The sequence below is a fragment of the Sinohyriopsis cumingii genome, chromosome 8 (assembly GCF_028554795.1).
Source record: "Sinohyriopsis cumingii isolate HCF-2022 chromosome 8, ASM2855479v2, whole genome shotgun sequence".
Classification (NCBI taxonomy): domain Eukaryota; kingdom Metazoa; phylum Mollusca; class Bivalvia; order Unionida; family Unionidae; genus Sinohyriopsis; species Sinohyriopsis cumingii.
Genome location: NC_142968.1, coordinates 2,885,021 through 2,894,294, shown reverse-complemented (window position 1 = coordinate 2,894,294; position 9,274 = coordinate 2,885,021).

Sequence of the window (9,274 nt, the reverse complement as noted above, 5' to 3'; positions counted from 1 at the left end):
TAACCACAGTAAGGTGTCTCTATATACTGCGTTGAATAGCTTCTGCCCAACGGTGACTTCCTTTTCTAACTGATATTTCGGATAGTGTTTGAATTATATCTTCATTTTTAGTTTTATTTCTTTCTTTCTTTTCTCGACTTTTATGTCCTACCCAAGAAAGTTATTGGATTAGGGTATGACATTTCTGGAGGCGTGAGATTGTTTATGTTTGGTTGACTTAGTGTCAGTTAATAGATTCTTGCATTAGTTTTAGGTAATCATAATTTCTTGCCATCTGATCATCTTTAGCAAGTTCATGTAGAAATGTTTTGTCCTTTAACCTGGGTCAAAATTTGATCTACAGTTTAGATTCACTTAAGGTAAATAAAATATAGCTTCGTCTCTTTATTTAAAACTATTTACATATATAAATGTAAGTAAGAACAAAACTAAAGACAATACTATGATTCAACTTTTGCCATTAGTTTGGATAAATGTTTCCCGTATTCCCAACAAATGTCGCCAGCAATACTTTTTATGTGGCCACAACTGTAATTCTGTATTGCCAGTTACCAAAGTGTCGCAGCGATGGCTCTTGTAAAATATCGCCGGTAGAGTGATGTCGATTCAAGTTCTTAGAGACCTGATTCCTCGAGGGAAGAGCGTATATTAAGACCGTTTCTAGTTCGGTTTCGTGTGGCCTAAAGGTATTTTGCAGCACGTGATATGGTATACCTGACGACGAGTATCAAAAATCAAGAAATGCTTATCTGTCTGTCTGACTGACTCTCTTTCTCTCTCTCTCTCTCTCTCTCTCTCTCTCTCTATATATATATATATATATATATCTTGCTCACACCATCTACACATTTTAATGTAGATATCACGGTACGAATTGTTTCTCCATAGATGTCAATACTAACGTTTGTTAAAATTAATTTATCTTTACCTAACTTCTTCGTTCGTGTCACACACTTACATAGAGAGCGAACTTAAACTTAAATTGTCAGCTGACACCAGACCCATCGAGACCACGTCACTTAAGGGATACAACTCTGCAAGGAGCTCGATTGGATGTAAGAGTTTTCTAGATATGTATTTACAATGATACGTAAAACGTATTTTATTTTAGAAAAAAAAATTAGTCACAAGACAAGACTAATCAAGTCTTCTCTCTCTACATGATGTACCAGCCCATCCTTAATAGCAACAATTGCCAAATCTAAAAGTGTGCAGAATATCCCACTGAAATTCATTCTGAGGATTACAAAAGGTATCCAGTTTGCTTGTTATCCAAACATAGAGCCAGAATTGTTGCATTCGAGGTATAGTTGATTGTATATGCATATGTGGATCACATCAATGGTGTTGTTCTCAAAAGGACTTACGATACTAATTCAGCTCCATGGTAAGCCTTGGAAACACCATAATATTAAAATTCAGTGACATTAAATTGCTGAATGCTCACGATCAAGCCCTTTTTTATCAGTAAAGACCTGCGTTTAGTAGAAGCTTCTGTGTAAAGAAAAACGGCATATTCTTGGTCTACATCTATCTGAATCACGTGTTTTCAATTATGCTGCAAGGTGCCAATTTCACCAATGAGTGTTCCAGTGAGTATTCCAATGAGTGTTCCAGTCTCATATCGGTAAGAGGACTTTAATTCCATCAATGAAATATTACCTCTATGTTTTATACTTACAGCTAGGATAAGCTCTCAAACGAGTAATTTTACAAAAGTTTTACTTTCATTATCTGCCAAACCTGGCCAGCAAAACCGACACAAACTTTATTTAATGTTGAACCATTTCTAAACTGGTTCCAATTATTCCATATCATTAGAACCTTTAGTCCTAAAGCTTCGCCCACTGGTCATGGTCAATTGGTACTTGTAGTTATCGGTTGTGCATGCCTACAAAAATGGTGTATAAGTATTGTTGATAAGATGTAATCGAGGTTGGAAAGTGTCCTGTAACAATCATATCTACAAGAAAGCGATCAGATATTAGGAAATACATAAAGGAGGTGATTTCACCAAGGATTTTGCAAATGTTGGAGAAATTCTTTAAATGCTGAATTTCGAACTGCAAGGAAATGTAGAAGGCTTTTTGATAACACGAGACCATGTCTACAAGATATATGTTATGAGATCTGATTCGTTCGGTTCTCACGACATTGCAACTCAGGCAGGTTGTTTAATGCAGATGCGATGTGACTTGCCGAAGGTCGCACAACGGTATATTAGACGGACGTATGCCATGGTACGATTAGGATCGGCGACCTTTCGGTAGCGAGTTCTGCATGTTCACAACTGATCAACAACGGCTCATGGGGGTAATTGTGACGTGACGGGTTGTTATGCCACCATTGTGGTAGGTGTGTTATTACGGTTGGGGTGGGGTGCTTCCAATATTTTATTTAAATTATTATAGAAGTCCCACCGAGGCTCGATTTTGGTTGGAAGTTAAAGTAGTGAAAGATAGATGTAAATATCCGAACCCCCAGTCAGCAATGCCGACGGTTATATGATTGAATATATAAAAATGTGAAATTCAACGAAAACGAAATTAATAAAAATGCAATAGTCAAATGATTACAATTTCCTAAGAACTCTTCTTCCGCTCGACCCTGTGATAGCCTATTGCATCATTTGATTAGTAGTGTGAGATAGCTTTCCACCTGTCCTGCTATTCTACTGATATGTGTATTCTTCTCTAATATTCCTCCAATTCCTTCTCCTCTTCCTTCCGACTGTCTCCAAATTCATTTCCCTCTTTGACTTCTCTATATTCCTCATCCTTCTCCACTTTCTCCTCCTCGACTCCTTTTCCTCCTCCTCCTAGACTCTCTCCACCGACTAGACTTGTCGACTCCGACTGCTCTGTTAGTCTCACTTCCGTCACACTTCTCTATTGAACCGGAAGTTCTGTATCCCAAGAAGCTTTCTGTGAAAACACAAGGACGGTACAATATTTTCCTTAACCCTCTCAAATCACACTACACCCAGTTTATCATCAGATAACGGCTATTCTATTTCTTCGGTCATGCATTCTTTCACATCGAAATGTTATACGTTGTTGTATGGTAAAACAACGTCGTAATAAAAGCACGGTATCCATTACTCCTCATACATAAATCACTAAATTGCGTCACATCAGTACATATTCCAAATCCCATTATACTAAACAATATTATGACAATCAGACGCAATTCTTTACACTACAACTCATACAAAGTACACAAATATTCAAATATCCATGCTATGATATATCCATACATCCATATCACCTAATCTTACTCACTTCAAACATTTTCCAAATTCACAATTCAAGCATGTGCAAATTCTAACATATCACATGAATAAACGCACTAGTTTATTACGAGGCAACCTATTAGCGAATTACAAAATTAATTCTGGCCACAAGCTAACAATCTACCGAATTCTCTACATAATATTCAAACTCATTTCTCAAATACGCATGTAAATTAAACACTACAAAGGTAATTATACGTGCCTAACGATCCTAGTAATTTAGTATACATACAACACATAATTATAATTACAATGCTGTAATATTCTGCCAAAAACAGGCAAATAACTTACTGACCTTTACGATGCTTTATCCTTCCTTAGAATCTCCTCTCTATGTTTTACAGCCAATTTACAATGGTTTCCTCACAGTAACACTATATTGCTCAGCAAACTTCCTAGGCGGGACTGAATTTTCGCTTGCTATTTAGAAGTCAGAATTCGGATCGAAATTATTATCACAATTCCGATTGGGTGTAGCTTTGATTCCATCCATCAAACTTAGTGGACAATGTCATTCTAGCTGTCAGTCCATGCGGTGACGGATTTTAAAAAAAAACATTCCCTCGCAGATTCCTGTGACCTTAGGAATAAGCTATAACACATAGGTGGAAAGTCGCGCAATCTAAGATCTGTGCCGATTCAGATGTCGGGTCTTCTCTCTGGTCACGATAACCTTGCGTAAGAGTTTAACTCTTGCCTGAGGCAATGTTTAGACATCAAAACATGGCTTGTAATAATACCTTAGTTTATACACGACTTACAAACTGGGGCTGAGCAAACGTGACCGTGATTAATAACTTGTACTGAATAAAAATCATTTGTCATAAAGACTGGTATAGTGGCAGTGATCATGTATTATAATTACAAATCGTACTACGTCATATGATTTTTAACTGCACTTAACAGCCGGTATGTTACCACTTAATATCAAGAACAGCATCTAAGCCAATTTGAAATCAAGCCAAGAGCAAATAAGAAAACTCTATTGATAAATAAAAAAACAATGAAACCATCCAATTCTACACCTCGAAAAAAGTCCCTTAGCATATATCTATGAACCCAAACATCGATGCTACATATGTGTGACAATCAATTACAGAACCATTACACTTTTTTAAATGAACAATGCATTGATCATACTTGTTGATATTTCCACACATTGACCAAACGTGCTGACTCAGATCTATATGTGTGGGTCTGGGGTTGGAGTAAGTAAATGTTAATCTATCTTTATGTTTGATTTATTTTCCTATTTTTGTGGAAGAAGCTATTAATATGTTGTTATTTTATTTTCAGGCTAAGTCTATTTGATTAAGACAGATAGCTTTGCGGAATACTCGGGTCGCTAAGACATGTCAAAGACATCTGATCTTTTTTATTCCCTAATTTTAAGTTTATTAGCCTGTCTACTAGTTATGATAATTGTTCATATTTTGTTTTTCTATGTGATGTTATTTTATTTTGATGATAAATCTATTTTGATAAGACAGATATCTTTGCCAAATACTAGGGTCGCTAAAACATATCAAGGACATCTGTTCTTATTTATTCCCTAATCTTAAGTTTGTTAGCCTCTCTACTAGTTTTGGTAGGCTTTGACTTATTTATTATTTTTTTGATTATTATCCTAGCTTGTGGATAGAGTTATTTATGTGATGTTATTTTCAGGCTAAATCTATTTTCATAAGACAAATACCCTTGCCGAATACTAGGGTCGCTAAGACATGTCAAATACATCTGGTCTTGTTGTTCCTTACATTTAGTTTGTTAGCCTGTCCCTTAGTTGTAATTAACTGAATGGTATTTATTTATTGTTTAGCGGGTCATAAACTTTTGTTTAAATCCAACCTTTTTTCGTGTAAAAAGCAGCGCCTTATACCACTCGGCCACCTGTCGGGCTCGTTACGTTTTTTTATATAACAGAATCCAGTCCTACCTGGTTAAATCATGTTATAGTAAAATCTTATCCCGAGACAGTACCTGTACCTAGCACCAAAAGTATATACTGGATTTTACGTTTTAAACCAGTTTATATTTAGCTTTGTAAAAGTCATACATTAATCCCGAATTATTTCGTCTTCTCCTCCAGTTAAAGACCAAACCATCAACACACTCTTAAGTTAACAATAGCACAATTGCATTCATTTCTGCACTGAGATTTACCATAGGAGGTTGCAAGGTGCGGGTCTCATTTTCACAACTACTGCACTGACAGTGCAATATAGCAAAATGACCAACTCTGTAAACTACCACATGGAAAACCATACTACAATATATGATTGCATAGGTTACCAATACAGTGGTTATAATTCTCGTTACTAGCCATTATAACCACGAGTTGCCATATGGAAATTAAATTAAGACTAGACTGGCCTTGGCACGTAATTTGTAGACATATAGAGTAAAGCGATTTTATAAAACAAACTTCTTGCTCTATGTTATGAATACCAATCAATGAAATTTTAAAATATCAGTGACAAACTGTTTCTAAATGTATGTGTTCTTTGCTTTCACATACAAGAGCTTGGACGCATTTTTCGACGCGGAAGAAAGTGCCAGAATAAGTATTGAAACGATGGGTCCTTAAGGAATAAGTATTGAAACGCTGGGCCCTTAAGGAATAAGTATTGATACGATGGGCCCTTAAGGAATAAGTATTGATACGATGGGCCCTTAAGGAATAAGTATTAATACGATGGGCCTTTGTACTTTATAAGGCCTAAGCCTGAGTTCATTTTCTAAGTACAAGTAAGGTATCTTTAGTTTTTGTGAAAGCTGCAAATTCAGGTCTGTGTATTCTCCTATCTGTATAATTTCCAAATATGGGAGAAATTTCAAACTACGTTATAGGTAGTATATTAATATTTCAGTAATGCACTTTAGGATCAGAATAATATAAAAAAAAATGTACATAGAGCAGTTGCGAGATTTTAAACACTAGATTTGTTAGCAAACTTAATAACTACAAATACTTCTTCAAAGTCTGATCACGTGTTATGAGAGCTACATGGCAGAACAAAGTAAGCATATAGAAATGTTCGCGCTAAAGCAACCAGTTTAAAGGGAGAATCAACATAACATTATGAGGAAACGCAAAATTCCTGACGAATATGTTCAAGTTGAAATCAAAATACAGAAGAGATGGCTAAAGACATTACAAAGTCGTGCTTAAAGGAACTAAATCTTATGAATAAAATTCGCTGGCAAGAAAAGATACGTACTTTGTTCTAATCATGTGTCGGTAGCTTAGTTGCTTTATTTGAAACAGCTATGAATTGCGCATGTTCTCAGCTGAACACGTGACCACTTTAACGGATCATAATTGCTTAAGAGGTTTAGTATCGCTTATTAAATTGTGTTCACGAGCCACAACAATTTCACGTGTTCACGAGCCACAACAATTTCACGTGTTCACGAGCCACAACAATTTCACGTGTTCACGAGCCACAACAATTTCACGTGTTCACGAGCCACAACAATTTCACGTGTTCACGAGCCACAACAATTTCACGTGTTCACGAGCCACAACAATTTCACGCGTTCACGAGCCACAACAATTTCACGCGTTCACGAGCCACAACAATTTCACGCGTTCATGATCTACAACACTGTTTTAGAGACATCTTCGTTTTGTTAGATCACGGACTGTCAAGAGCTAGTCCTATTATAGACCTACAAGGCCCCAAAAATTTGTGTTCTCTATTGCACTGATTTTACAAATTGGGTAAGAAGGTCATTTCTTTTAAACATTATATATATTTAATGCATTTTGTGATTTTTTTTAACCATTGGGGAAACAATTACTAAGGTGGGCAATGAGAAACAGGGACGGTCGGCTGACCGGAAACACATTTTGGTTTGCCTAAAAATCTATGCTTTACATACACTTAGTAAATGAATTGAAATGTCATCTGCAATCTAATAGTTCCCAAGAGTAATACAAATACGCCACGATTAATTCCATCTTAAATACATACACTCTGATTTGTTAATGTTTACTTGCCCCACAGAACCGCGTACCGATAACTGATTTGATAACTGATTTGATAACTGATTCGATAACGATCGTTTAGCTTCTGTAATCATCAGTACTGTTTATTCTGATCCAAAGTGATTTCACACGTAGTTTTTTTTATGCCATATCAACGATGCACATGAGTTTTTTTTTTTTTTGGGGGGGGGGGGTAACTTACATTCTTTTGTCTATTAGTTTACAACATAATTACGTCAAACTTATCACGCAAGGATTTACTTATGAAAATGTTGTACAATACAAACCGTATCCCTCCACAACATTTACCATAACTTTTTTTTATTTCTAAACCATTTTGGTCACGTAACCAAGTGACAAATGATGAAAACCTAATCAGCATTTTATTTATTTGTTTCAAAAGGATCAGAGATTCTAGAGATTTGTAATGGCCTCAGAAAAGGTCCAAAATTTATTTTCGTTTTTAAAAAAAAAAAGTTTTATGTAGTTTATATAGACATACCTTTGTCTCTAAGAATAAGTTAATTTTTTATATTTATCGTTTGCGAAGACGTCATCGGTATCCTCGCGCGAGTTGTGGAATGCTGAAAATGTGAAACATGCAGTCGATTGCAATGTATTTATACAAATTAAACTATTCTCGCAGTCATGAAGCAGCATGAAGCTTTCAAAAAGATTTACTTTTTAAACAAAATGTATTTAAAACATGGCAAGAAATGTATATAAAACCGAATTTGCAAATTTTTTGTATACCGGACCTTCTGCATATTTTCAAAACATCATACATTGCAATACATACTAACAGCTACGCTTTTATCGAGCAACAGTTTGCAAGGTACGTAAATTTGATATCACAATTAGTATGCTCTAAATTGCGTAAAGTATGAAACTAAATGGAGTTTTACTTTATCAGATACACATATTCTTTATATATTATGGAAACTTTTCACAGTTTATATAATTCCAGGAGGTATCGATTTGCAGACGATTTGTTTTATGGCGATACAGTCAAATCAGTTTCGTTTATCAGAGATTTGCATTCAACTTGTATTAAGGACAAATTTACCTCTATACCAATATTCTTTATACTAGTACGTAATATGGTATAACGGTACCAATTGCGCAAGTCCAGGTGGGCGGAGCTTAATGTGTAGGGAACATTGTATTCAGAATTAAAGAACAACACTAGCTGTGATTGGTGCATTATGTAAGAGTTGTACTTTCTGTTTGGCTTAAAAAATAAGTTGAGCCTCTTGGCAACATGTGTATTTGTGTTAATTTCTATCTAGATCATATTTTGTATTTTTTATGATTTTTATAAAATATGGTACACATGGCTGAAAATGTGCTTGTTGTGACTAGATAACTCTTACCCCTGTCTAGTTCCAGTAGAGTTATCTCTCTTAAATGCAATGGAGTACCTGGTTATGTCATTGTCAAATTGACAATCTAGCATTGTTCTATATGACAGTGTGTGACATGCATGCCCAAGTAGGACAGAAAGTATATTTATTACACAAAACATTAGCACTGAGGTATATGGAAAAACAATTGGTACCGCGATACCATATGGCACGCCTGTTGTTCATTCACTTGGAATTTGTTGGCAAAAGAAAGTACAGTTATAGAAACAGATTCACATACATGTAGACGCTAGAGTATGGAAGGTCTTAAACAGTTGTCACATGGAACCAGTTAGACCTACAGCATGTCCGTCACTTATTCAAGAATCTGTGAAGTTCAATTTGCAATGCCAACATAAATAGTCAAAATTAAATATAAAGTTCATCTGTCTCTGCAAAAAACAAAAATACGCCATGCGATGTAACGATAGTACGGTAACTAGTGGCTTAATTCTCTAGTGGTTAGTCCACATTCATTTTGTTTAGAACTGGAAAGGTTAGTGAGGAAAGGAATCGTGAAAAAATATTTATTTCAGATTTGCAAACAAGTACTAAGCCATATCGGATATAACTTTCTGAGCATCAGAA